General features: G+C 43.5%; 1 protein-coding gene across 4 annotated transcripts in view; it reads right to left on the bottom strand.

The window, feature by feature from the left end:
* The window catches only part of NFATC2 (nuclear factor of activated T cells 2), a 207,475-nt gene that overhangs the window by 103,118 nt on the left and 91,906 nt on the right, over window positions 1-12,451 (bottom strand). The window lies entirely within an intron of this gene.

Genomic DNA, 12,451 nt, shown 5'->3' with positions numbered 1-12,451 from the left:
GACGAAAATTCAACAACCTTACAGATCACATTAAGGGACTGGTGTTGCCTGGTGCTTGCTGTGAACTGGTCAGTAATGCTTTATTTACTACAATTGTGGATAAGAAAATAGATCGTGGTCATGTTGTTTTGACTGTTTTCTTGCCTAGCCACAGGGGCGAAGCTTAGGTTACCTAGTAACCATTATTTGGCCCTGATGCCTGACATCATGACTATAACTGGTCATTGTGAGACTGAGTACATCACTCTGGAGTAGCATCAATGGGAGACTATGAACTTAATTTATGTATAAACTAGTGTGCTGTATCCTTGATAGCTACTTTGGAATTTGGAACTGTGCATAAGGTACATGGTGCAGACGGCTTATGGGCTGCCACTACTAAACCCGATATTTAACAGTATAATCAATACGGGATAAACTGTTGCATGGATCTGTTCTGATGTACTGGTAGTGTCGCGGCGGGTGGGGATAATTATAAGATATGGCAATGCCGATTGTTCACTGGGTATCCCTTGCTGCATGGGCGAAACTCTAGTTACATCACAATGACCATAGATGTATGACATTGAAATAGTGACCGCAACCAATAACTATTAGTGGGACACATGATCACTGAATAGCATTTATAGGAAAGTATGACATGTGCCTATGCACAAACCACTGCATTATATTTCTAGTCTGTAAGTGTGATCAAATTGTAATTATCCACCATTACTGTTATCTGACCCACCCCAGCAGTCCAGTTAACCCTTTTTAGGACTCAATTGCTGTATTAATTTGAATATGTTATAATAAAGATTATGTTTTAATCAAAATTTATGCCACGGTTGTCTCTGTGTATAAAGATCACATTATGGGCAGATATAAGAACTTAGGGGTACTTTACACGTTGCGACATTGCTATCGAAATATCGTCGGGGTCACGGTTGTTGTGACGCACAGCCGGCGCCGGTAGCGACATCGCAATGTGTAAATCTTAGGAGCGTCGATGAACGAGCGCAAAACAGTCAAAAATGGTTGATCTGTGTCACGTCGTTCATTTTCGTAATGTCGCTCCAGTTGCAGATACGATGTTGTTTGTCGCTCCAGCGGCGTCACACATCGCTGTGTGTGAAGCCGCTGGAACGACAAACATCTCCTCACCTGCGTCCACCGTCAATGCGGAAGGAAGAAGGTGGGAGGGATGTTACGTCCCGCTCATCTCCGCCCCTCCGCTTCTATTGGCTGGCCACTTAGTGATGTTGTGGTGATGTCACGGTGACGCCGAACGCACCTCCCCCTTGAAGGAGGGATTGTTCGGTGGTCACCGCGACATCGCTGACCAGATATGTGCGTGTGATGCTGCCGTAGCGATAATGTTCACTACGGCAGCAATCACAAGATATCGCATGTGCGACGGGGGCGGGTACTATCGCGCTGGACATCGCTAGCCGATGCTAGCGATGTCGCAACGTGTAAAGTACCCCTAAAGCCTGCTTTACATGTTACAATTAATCGTGCGATTGCATTTGCGATCGCACCCGCCCCCATCGTTTGTGCGACACGTGCAATTTGTTGCCCGTGTCGCACAATCCTGTAACCCCCCATCACACGTACTTACCTTCCAAACGACCTCACTGTGGGTGGCGAACATCCACTTCCTGAAGGGGGAGGGACGTTCAGCGTCACAGCGACGTCACACAGCGGCCGGCCAATAGAAGTGGAGGGGCAGAGATGAGCGGGACGTAAACATCCCGCCCACCTCCTTCCTTCCGCATAGCCAGCGGGACGCAGGTAAGCTGCAGTTCATCGTTCCCGGGGTGTCACATGGAGCGACGTGTGCTGCCTCGGGAACGATGAACAACCGAAGCAGAGAAGGACGTTCGATAATTTGAAAATGAGCGACGTGTCAACGAGCAACGATAAGGTGAGTATTTTTGCTCGTTCACACTCGCTCGTAGCTGTTACACGCTACGATATGTCAAACGAGGCCAGTTGTGCGTCACTAACGACGTGACCCCGACGACATATCGTATGATATATCGTAGCGTGTAAAGCCCGCTTTAGACTCAATTAAAGGGACCACACCACCAGGTTTTTCCCTTATAAGCTGCGGCCACCACCACTGACCTCGTATATACAGCATTCTAGAATACTATAGATAAGAGCCAAGGCCGCTCTATAGAACATAAAAAAATGCTTTTATAATACTCACCTAGGGGGTGTCACTACTCTCGGTCCGCTGCCTCCTCCATCTTGTGCAATTGCAATCGTATATTGCGTCATTCATAGAGAGGCCTCCATTGCTCTCCTGCGCATGCGCAGTTTGATCTGCACTGCTGAAGCCAGAGCAAAGTGCTGTAGTGCGCATGTGCAGGCTGTCTTTGACCTCGTCTTGTGCCTGCCCATTAAGGTACTTTGCTCTAATGTCAGCAGGGCACAGAGAAGTGTACATGTTCAGAAGCGAAATGGAGGCCTCTGTGTGGATGATGTAGGACACGTCATGCTCACAGTGCTGGGAAGGACGGAGATCGCAAGAAGAGAGAAAGTGACCGGGAAGAGACCAGCTACACCCATCGACCAGACCGCCTCCTAGGTAAGTATTATAAAGGTGTTTTTTATATTATACAGTGCGCCCTGGGCTCGTAAGGGAAAAATCTGGTGACCGGGTCCCTTTAAGCTGAAATGTAAACCATACAAGTTAGAACATGTTTTCACCAGCTAAATAGCATTTTGCAATGTACAACCACTTTCTGCACAGCAAAACTTCACCCAAATTACCACAAATGACCATGGTTTTGCGATGGAAAATAGAATAGAATATTTTAGAGTTGGAATGGACCTCCTGGGTCATCTAGTCCAACCCCCTGCTCAAAGCAGGATTCACTAAATCACCCCAGACAGATGTCCGTCCAACCTCTTTTTAAAGACTTCCATTGAAGGAGAACTCCCCACCTCTCGTGGCAGCCTGTTCCACTCATTGATCACTCTCACTGTCAAAAAGTTTTTCTAATATCTAATCTGTGTATCCTCCCCATCAGTTTCATTCCATTGCTTCTAGTCTTTCCTTGTGAAAATGAGAATATAACTGATCCCTCTACAGTGTGACAGCCTTTAAGATATTTGTAGACAGCTATTAAGTCTCCTCTCAGTCTTCTCTTTTGCAAGCTAAACAATCCTAAATCCTGTAACCGTTCCTCATAGGACATGGTTTGCAGACCAGTCACCATTCTGGTCATCTTCTCTGAACTTGCTCCAGTTTGTTGATGTCTTTTTTAAAATGTGGTGCCCAGAACTGGACACAATATTCCAGATGAGGTCTGACCAAAGAGGAGTAAAGAGGGATAATGACTTTACGTGATGTAGACTGTATGCTTCTGTTAATACAGCCTAGAATGGTGTTTGCCTTTTTTGCTGCTGCGTCACACTGTTGACTCATGTTCAGTCTGTGATCTATTAGTATACCTAAGTCTTTTTCACACATGCTTTTGGATAGCTCTATTCCTCCCATGCTGTATATGCTCTTTTCATTATTCTTGCCAAGATGAATGACTTTGCATTTCTCCCTGTTAAAAACCATTCTATTAGTTGCTGCCCACTGTTCCAGCTTGTTTAGATCTTGTTGAATCCTCTCTCTCTCTTCTCTAGAATTAGCTATTCCTCCTAGCTTTGTGTCATCAGCAAATTTAATCAGTTTACCCTTAATTCCTTCATCTAAATCATTGATAAAGATGTTGAACAATTGAAAAATGCTTAGCCATGACATTTCATTCTTGAGATGTGCAGCCAAATAACACTTTGCAAAACTGGTGATTTTAGGAAAACATGTGCCGTCTTGTCACTTGGTACACTATTGGTGCTTTTTTGGGGGTTTATAAATCTTACATAAGAAATAACGTAATATAGCTATACAGTATATAGGTAATACCGTAGGGCAACCAAAAGACACCCCAGAGAACCCTGTGAGCTATACCCTCGTGGTAAAGACCATAAGAATTAGCACTAAATGAAAAGGTCCATATCTCTGGAGCCATATGGTAGATTTAAAAATACAAAACAAAAAATCAGAAAAAAAACGGAATATCCAAGGGAGCAAAGGAAATAAAACAGAAGCAAAAACTATCTACTTTTAACAAGGTGACAGGTCCTCTTTAAGAGACGTTAAAGGATATCTGTCATCTTCATTTTTATTTAATAGATTAATAATATACAGCATCTGAACAACATAAACTTTAACTATTCCAAAAACTCATGTAAATATCTTACAATAGTCATCTGGATTAAACAAATACACTGCGCTGTCCTTACTCTTGCGATGTGCAGTGTTTATCAAAGAGGAACTGTAAGCAAATGAGATTTAATGAAAGATACGGTAAAGAGAAGCGATGCAGGCTCTCCAGTGAATAATGGATTGTGACCCCGACAATGCAGAATAAAGTTGTCTATTAAAATTGAGTGGATCAGGCAGAAGCTAAATTCTCCTGTTCCCCCGGATCTTACAGGAAAATTCGATTTGTAGAGAAGCTATTCTCCGCTAAGTTAATGTTCCTTATTATGCTCTGGAGATAAGTCGTGAGATGGAAACAAATTAATAAAATACATATACTCATTTCAACATTCACCTCTTCGGCCACTCCGGCTGCTCCCTGCTCCCTGCCGGCTGTCTGGTCCTATTGACCGGTGTTCATTCTAAGCCACATATGTCAAACTCTGTCCCGCGGGCCAATTCTGGCCCTCAGACTGATTCTATTTAGCCCACTTTGCCAGACACCCATTATTCTGTATGGAGGGCTATGTGGGGCCCATAACACTATATGGAGGACTATGTGGGGCCCATTATTCTGTATGGAGGGCTATGTGGGGCCCATTATTCTGTATGGAGGGCTATATGGGGCCCATAACACTATATGGAGGACTATGTGGGGCCCATTATTCTGTATGGAGGGCTATGTGGGGCCCATTATTCTGTATGGAGGACTATGTGGGGCCCATTATTCTGTATGGAGGGTTATGTGGGGCCCATTATTCTGTATGGAGGACTATGTGGGGTCCATTATTCTGTATGGAGGGCTATGTGGGGCCCATTATTCTGTATGGAGGGCTATGTGGGGCCCATAACACTATATGGAGGACTATGTGGGGCCCATTATTCTGTATGGAGGGCTATGTGGGCCCATTATTCTGTATGGAGGACTATGTGGGGCCCATTATTCTGTATGGAGGACTATGTGGGGCACATTATTCTGTATGGAGGGTTATGTGGGGCCCATTATTCTGTATGGAGGAGTATGTGGGCCCATTATTCTGTATGGAGGGCTATGTGGGGCCCATTATTCTGTATGGAGGACTATGTGGAGCCCATTATTCTGTATGGAGGACTATGCGGGGCCCATTATTCTGTATGGATGACTATGTGGGGCCCATTATTCTGTATGGAGGACTATGTGGGGCCCATTATTCTGTATGGAGGGCTATGTGGGGCCCATTATTCTGTATGGAGGACTATGTGGTGCCCATTATTCTGTATGGAGTACTATGTGGGGCCCATTATTCTGTATAGACGGCTATGTGGCACCCATTATTCTGTATGGAGGGCTATGTGGGGCCCATTATTCTGTATGGAGGGCTATGTGGGGCCCATTATTCTGTATGGAAGACTATGTGGGGCCCATTATTCTGTATGGAGGACTATGTGGGGCCCATTATTCTGTATGGAGGGCTGTGTGGGGCCCATTATTCTGTATGGAGGGCTATGTGGGGCCCATTATTCTGTATGGAGGACTATGTGGTGCCCATTATTGTGTATGGAGAGCTATGTGGGGCCCATTATTCTGTATGGAGAGATATGTAGAGTCCATTATACTGTATGGGTGGCTATGTGGGGCCCATTATTCTGTATGGAGAGCTATATGGGGCCCATTATTTTGTATGGAGGACTATGTGGGGCACATTATTCAGTATGGAGGGCTATGTGGGGCCCATTATTCTGTATGGAGGTCTATGTGGTGCCCATTATTCTGTATGGAGTACTATGTGGGGCCCATTATTCTGTATAGACGGCTATGTGGCACCCATTATTCTGTATGGAGGGCTATGTGGGGCCCATTATTCTGTATGGAGGGCTATGTGGGGCCCATTATTCTGTATGGAAGACTATGTGGGGCCCATTATTCTGTATGGAGGACTATGTGGGGCCCATTATTCTGTATGGAGGGCTGTGTGGGGCCCATTATTCTGTATGGAGGGCTATGTGGGGCCCATTATTCTGTATGGAGGACTATGTGGTGCCCATTATTGTGTATGGAGGGCTATGTGGGGCCCATTATTCTGTATGGAGAGATATGTAGAGTCCATTATTCTGTATGGGTGGCTATGTGGGGCCCATTATTCTGTATGGAGAGCTATATGGGGCCCATTATTTTGTATGGAGGACTATGTGGGGCACATTATTCTGTATAGAGGGCTATACGGCCCCATTAATGTGTATGGAGGTCTATGTGGCGCCCATTATTGTATATGGAGGGCTATGTAGCGCCCATTATTCTGTATGGAGAGATATGTAGAGTCCATTAATCTGTATGGGTGGCTATGTGGGGCACATTATTCTGTATAGAGGGCTATATGGCGCCCATTATTCTGAATGGTGGACTATGTGAGGCACATTTTTCTGTATAATGTGGGGTACATTATTTTGTACAGAGGGCTATGTGGGTCCTATTATTCTGTTTTGGAGGGCTATGTGAGCCACATTATTTTGTATGGAGTGCTATGCAGGGCCCATTCTATATGGAGGGCTATCTGGGCCCATTATTCTGTATCAAGGGCTATGTGGGCTCATTATTGTGTATAGAGGACTATGTGGAGCCGATTATTCTATATGGAGAACTATGTAGGGCCCATTACTCTTATTAGATTATGTGAGGCCCACAAATAGATTGGCCTATGACTTGGTCCAAGTCTTTAACTTTGGCCCTCTGTGAGTTTGACATCCTTGCTCTAGGCAGACTGAGGCTTCTGGTGGTGAGTAGGCCCTGTATATGTACAGTAATCTCCAGTGTAGGTTTCCAGTTAGAAGTCCCAGCCTAGAGTAAACATCGGACTGGACAGCGAGCAGGGATCAACGGAAGTGACTGAACAGGTAAGCGGCTGGTAAAAGTTTAAAGAAAAAAGTTAAAACATTCCCATACCCACTGCTCAATCCTCTGCACTGCCATCATGTCTGCGGCCCATTGTTCACTCTAGGCCAACTAGGGCAGTCGGAAAAAGATGAGTGCTGAGTGAATTACAAAACATCAGTACTTTTCAACATGCTAATTTTTTCTAAGATTTGAATAAAATTAATTTCCACTTGAATTAACTCTCCCATCGCTATTGCCTATAGACCTAAGATATCTGTCTGCTGAATACTCGTTCTCTGACCACTCCGCATACCTTTGGCAATGGCTTACCATCCATAACAACAAAGCATCCAATGTGGAGAATTCGACAGTTTCAGTCCCTCAGAAACATATGTCAGGGTAAACTTGGGCTACCACCATATACATTAGATAGTAGGTCGGGTCTGATGAATATGTCAGGTTTGGCTTACAATAATCCAATGTATAAGGCCGGCTACATGCCAGGATCACATTACAGATCTACCTTTTTCCTCCACATTGGGGGCAGACCGGCACTGTGAGTTTCTGTCTGCATTTAGCATTCACAAAGAATATCCTCTCCAATGTCACAGGGACATTATTTACACTGCCATGTGTGCACAGGCTTAGCCAGTGTGTAAGTACCGGGTCCTGGTGATCATGGAGGGAATGTCCAGGACAGCAGTAAGACTCATATACAAATGTATCCTGAATGACAAAAAATAGGCATTTTGTAGTATAGGAATAAAATCATGTGCTGGCTGTTACATGGGGAATCCTGGGCTGATCATACAACAGAGCACTGTTTGGCAATAAAATTACAAAACCAATTACTTCTTAGGTAAATGCAGCTTTTTTTTTTATTTTACACTAAGAATTATACTATTATCTGAAAGTATATCCAGGCCTCCCTTCCAACACTCTTGCACCCCTCCAATCTATCCTAAACTCTGCGGCCCGCTTAATCCACCTCTCCCTTCACTATTCCCTGGCCTCGCCACTCTGCCAATCCCTTCAATGGCTTCCCATTGCCCGAAGACTCCAGTTCAAAACATTAACCATAACCTACAAAGCCATCCACAACCTGTTTCCTCCACACATCTGTGACCCAGTCTCCCGGTGCTTACCTGCATGCTAGCTCAGATCCTCACAAGATCTTCTTGTTTACTCCTCTCTTATCTCCTCTTCCCATAATCATATACAAGATTTCTCCCGTGCCTCCCTCATACTCTGGAATGCTCTACCTCAGCATATCAGACTCTTACCTTCCGTGAAAAGCTTAAAGAAGAACCTGAAGGCCCACCTCTTCCGAAAAGCCTACAACCTGCAGTAACCCTCAGTCCAGTATACCACTGCGTAACCAGCTCTGTCCTCACCTACTGTATCCTCACCCATTCCCTGTAGACTGTGAGCCCTCGCGGGCAGGGTCCTATCTCCTCCTATACCAGTCTGTTTTGTACTGTTACTGATTGTTGTACTAGTTTTTATGTATACCCTTTTTTACTTGTAAAGCGCCATGGAATTAATGGCGCTATAATAATAAATAATAATAATAACTAATAATCTCGCAGTTTTGCAATGGTTATGGTGCATAGGTAAGAACGGTGCTGCAAAACCTACACAGTGTGCAGACGTATTAGGCAAATTAGTATTTTGATCACATGATAATTTTTATACATGTTGTCCTACTTCAAGCTGTATAGGCTTGAGAGCCAACTACCAATTAAGTAAATAAAGTAATGTGCATCTCTGTAATGAGGGGGGGTGTGGTGTAATGACATCAACACCCCATATAAGGGGTGCATACTTATTAGGCAACTTCCTTTCCCTTGGCAAAATGGGTCAGAAGAGAGATTTGACGGGCTCTGAAAAGTTCGAAATTGTGAGATGTCTTGCAGAGGGATGCAGCAGTCCTGAAATTGACAAACTTTTGAAGCGTGAACACCGAACAATCAAGAGTTTCATGGCAAATAGCCAACAAGGTCGCAAGAAGCGTGTTGGACAAAAAAGGTGCAAAATAACTGCCCATGAATTGAGGAAAATCAAGCGTGAAGCTGCCAAGTTGCCATTTGCCACCAGTTTGGATATATTTCAGAGCTGCAACGTTACTGGAGTATCAAAAAGCACAAGGTGTGCCATACTCAGGGATATGGCCAAGCTAAGGAAGGCTGGAAAACGACCACCTTTGAACAAGAAACATAAGAAAAAACGTCAAGACTGGGCCAAGAAATATCTTAATAATGATTTTTCAAAGGTTTTATGGACTGATGAAATGAGAGTGACTCTTGATGGGCCAGATGGATGGGCCAGAGGCTGATTAGTAAAGGGCAGAGAGCTCCACTCCGACTCAGATGCCTGCAAGGTGGAGGTGGGGTACTGGTATGGGCTGGTATCATCAAAGATGAACTTGTGGGACCTTTTCGGGTTGAGGATGGAGTGACGCTCAACTTCGAGACCTGCTGCTAGTTTCTGGAAGACAACTTCTTCAAGCAGTGGTACAGGTAGAAGTCGGTATCGTTCAAGAATACATCATTTTCATGCAGGACAATGCTCCATCACATGCATCCAACTACTCCACAGCGTGGCTGGCCAGTAAAGGTCTAAAAGATGAAAAAATAATGACATAGCCCCCTTGTTCACCTGATCTGAACTCCATAGAGAACCTGTGGTCCCTCCTAAAATGTGAGATCTACAGGGAGGGAAAACAGTACACCTCTCGGAACAGTGTCTGGGAGGCTGTGGTGGCTGCTGCACGCAATGTTAATCTTAAACAGATCAAGCAACTGACAGAATCTATGGATGGTAGGCTGTTGAGTGTCATCATAAAGAAAGGTGGCTATATTGGTCACTAATTTTTTTGGGTTTTGTTTTTGCATGTCAGAAATGTTTATTTCTAACTTTTGTGCAGTTATATTGGTTTACCAAGTGAGATGGGAATATATTTGATTTTTATTAAGTTGCCTAATAATTTTGCACAGTAATAGTTACCTGCACAAACAGATATCCTCCTAAGATAGCCAAATCTAAAAAAAAAAAAACCTACTCGAACTTCCAAAAATATTAAGCTTTGATATATAGTCTTTTGGGTTGATTGAGAACATAGTTGTTGATCCACTAAAATACAACTTGTCTAATAATTCTGCACCCAGTGTAATACAAACTTACTACTAATGACGGCAGAGCATGAGAAATAAATTGCAACATGCTGCAATTGACAGCCTGTATCTGATCGTAAAAATCCATACAAGTCTATGGGTTTATGTGAAACATTGGACTGCACTGATGACATCTGAGTGCAGTGCGATATACACAGAGACGGGCGATGGAGAAGATGGAGAAATCTCTCCTTCTTCTCACCTGTGATCTGATTCTCACATGCAACAGAATCAGAACTCAAAACTGTAGATGCTGGGAAATAACCCAATGGTCTTGGGTAATGCATTCCAAAGAACTGGTGTAGCACAAGAAAAGTCTTGGAGATGGGAGTGGCAGATTTGGATTATGGAGCATGTATAAAAGTCTAAAGGGGTATTTTGCATGTCTCCTATTTTATGATTTGTTATTAAAGGGAAACAGGTTTTTGCTACCTAATCTAAGAGGAGCATGATGTAGGCAAAGAGATCCTGAATCCAATGATGTATCACTTAGATTACGAGGTGCAGCCGTTCTGACACAATCAGAATTTTTTAGATTTAGCCATGTAGCAGAGCTGAGAGAGCTTACCCTGCACACACCAAACTCTCTATAGAGATTGTACAATGACAGTGAGGTGTCAATGAAAGGAGGGTGTGTGCCGGACTGTCATGTCTGTGATATTGTAGTCCGAGCAATGATAAGTTCTGCTGCTTAAACAAACATTCTAGGAAAACAACAGATCAGACCTTGAAAAGACAGGCATCCCTGAATTCTATGTTTTAACCTCTACAGCATGCTGTCTTCAGCTTACATAGCAAAAACCTGCTAACCGATTCCTTTAAGTCATGAAGTAAGGTAACATCAATGTGGTATTGTCTAACATGAAAACAGTAAACACTTGTAATTTTAGCAGCTTCTAGAAATGCTATATAGATCTTGTGTGTGTAATTATTTATTATAAGCACTGATACTTTGCAGCTTTCAGGCATATGTTTAAGCATGACCAGCACTTTATGCATGGGAAATTGAGCTGTAATCCCCAAAGGTTTTCTAAGGGTATTCCAGCTTCCTCCCACACTCTAGAAAGCAGAAATGGACTCCCACAGAGTGACCCTGCTATACAAAGTTGAGACATGAATTGCTGAGCTGAGCACTGAGCTTTCATCACACCAGCACAGATGATATGGCCATGTGGGAGGCCCTGTCCTTGCCACTCAGCACCACTATGTTCTGTCATAAAGCAAACAGTGGCCCCTTATTGCCTCAGTAGTAAATCTTAATCTTGGGCAGGAGTCACACTTGCGAGAGACTTTCGCAAGTCTCACATCGCATCACCCGGCACGGCCGCACACTGTCTGGACAAGAGCTTCTCAGCTGCATAGAAATACAGGCAGCCGACCCACTCCTGTCAGGAGAGTGTGCGGCCGTGCCGGGTGATGTGATGCGAGACTCTCGTGAGTCTCTTGCAAGTGTGACTGAATAGGATAACTGAAGTGAGCACTAATATATATATTATGAGTGCAAGCCAAAAAATACATACCATATACGGATAAGGCTGCACATCAAACTTAGATAACAGGATAATGCCTCAAGCATATGGACAAATATTGGAAAATACAATGAAAAATGCTACTTGCTAACTTGAACATGTGAATAATGAATAGCATATCTGCCATGAATATTAGGAAAAGGAGATATTTAGCAATCGCATTGATCAATGTAACTGAGCCCCAAAACCTCGTCAAGGTATATCTCTATATTGGGGTCCCTAGCTCTGTGACCCTAACTGTGTGTCATCTCATTGCAATTAAAAACTGCTGTGGGTGGAGAGGGGTAACCAAGGACTGTCTTATATAGGAGATGGAAAAAACATGGCCGAAAGGGGGGGAGCTGTGTTCACATTCAGAAAAAAAACTACAAATGGACAAATATTGGAAAATACAATGAAAAATGCTACTTGCTAACTTGAACATGTGAATAATTTCATTGTATTTTCCAATATTTGTCCATATGCTTGAGGCATTATACTATTATCTAAGTTTGATGTGCAGCCTTATCCGTATATGGTATGTATTTTTTGGCTTGCACTCATAATATATATATTAGTGCTCACTTCAGTTATCCTATTCAGTTATATGTAGTTTTTTTCTGAATCTGAACACAGCTCCGCCCCTTTCGGCCGTGTTTTTTCCATCTCCTAT

Source organism: Anomaloglossus baeobatrachus, chromosome 5 (assembly GCF_048569485.1).
Source record: "Anomaloglossus baeobatrachus isolate aAnoBae1 chromosome 5, aAnoBae1.hap1, whole genome shotgun sequence".
NCBI classification, from domain to species: domain Eukaryota; kingdom Metazoa; phylum Chordata; class Amphibia; order Anura; family Aromobatidae; genus Anomaloglossus; species Anomaloglossus baeobatrachus.
Note: the sequence above shows the minus strand (reverse complement) of the source record. Positions and strands in the feature narration are given on the sequence as shown.